The following is a 778-nucleotide window of genomic DNA, read 5'->3' on the forward strand; positions in this document are numbered from 1 at the left end:
CAACCCTCGCGGGGGGTGGAGAGGGAAAACGGTGCTGGGGTCCTCGCATGGCCACCCGGGGACAGCGGTGCGCACATTCACGTGAATGTCCGGGGACCCCCTCCGGACGCTTGGCAGTTTGCTGTGGCGGTTTGCTTGGTGGTTCTGCACGCGAAGCGGCAGTCACAGGCCTCGGCTACAACGCACCCCTTCGCCCTGCCCGGTGCGCCAGCGTGGCCTGCATCCGCGCCGTCGTCCGTGGCGCCTGCGCCACGTCCCCCCGGGTGCCCCCGGGTGCGATCTGCACGGAGACGCGGGTGCGCTCGTCGAGGGAGACCCCCTCGCCATCGGGTCCGCAGACCGTGAGCATGCGACCGCCCATCCAGACCCGAGCCCGGCACGCGCACACCGAGCGCGACGCGTGGCGTCGGGGGGTATGCAGCGAAGCAGCGCCGCTACAGCGACCACTCGTCGCGTGTGTACTGCCCCATTCGCTCTTGATGGGTGCGAGAGGTGTGGGCAGTGCGCCCTATATATGTGTGTGAGTATTCGCGGCCAAGGTACTTCGGCGTGTGAGGTGTGGGTGGGGTCCACAAGCGATTAGAGGAGGCGGGAGAGCGTGCCTCGCGGCTGCCAAGGGGACAGAAGCAGAGAGGGAGTTGAGGGCGAGCACAAGGCGCTGCGGATCCCATCGATGCGGCTCTTGAGGGCCACTTCCGTTCGTTTTGGTTTCCACGACTTCTCTTCGTCACAACGGTTGGGGTGTTCCCCGCTGAGGCTAACACAGAAACAACGCTGA

The sequence above is a fragment of the Leishmania donovani genome, chromosome 31 (assembly GCF_000227135.1).
Source record: "Leishmania donovani BPK282A1 complete genome, chromosome 31".
In the NCBI taxonomy this organism is placed as follows: domain Eukaryota; phylum Euglenozoa; class Kinetoplastea; order Trypanosomatida; family Trypanosomatidae; genus Leishmania; species Leishmania donovani.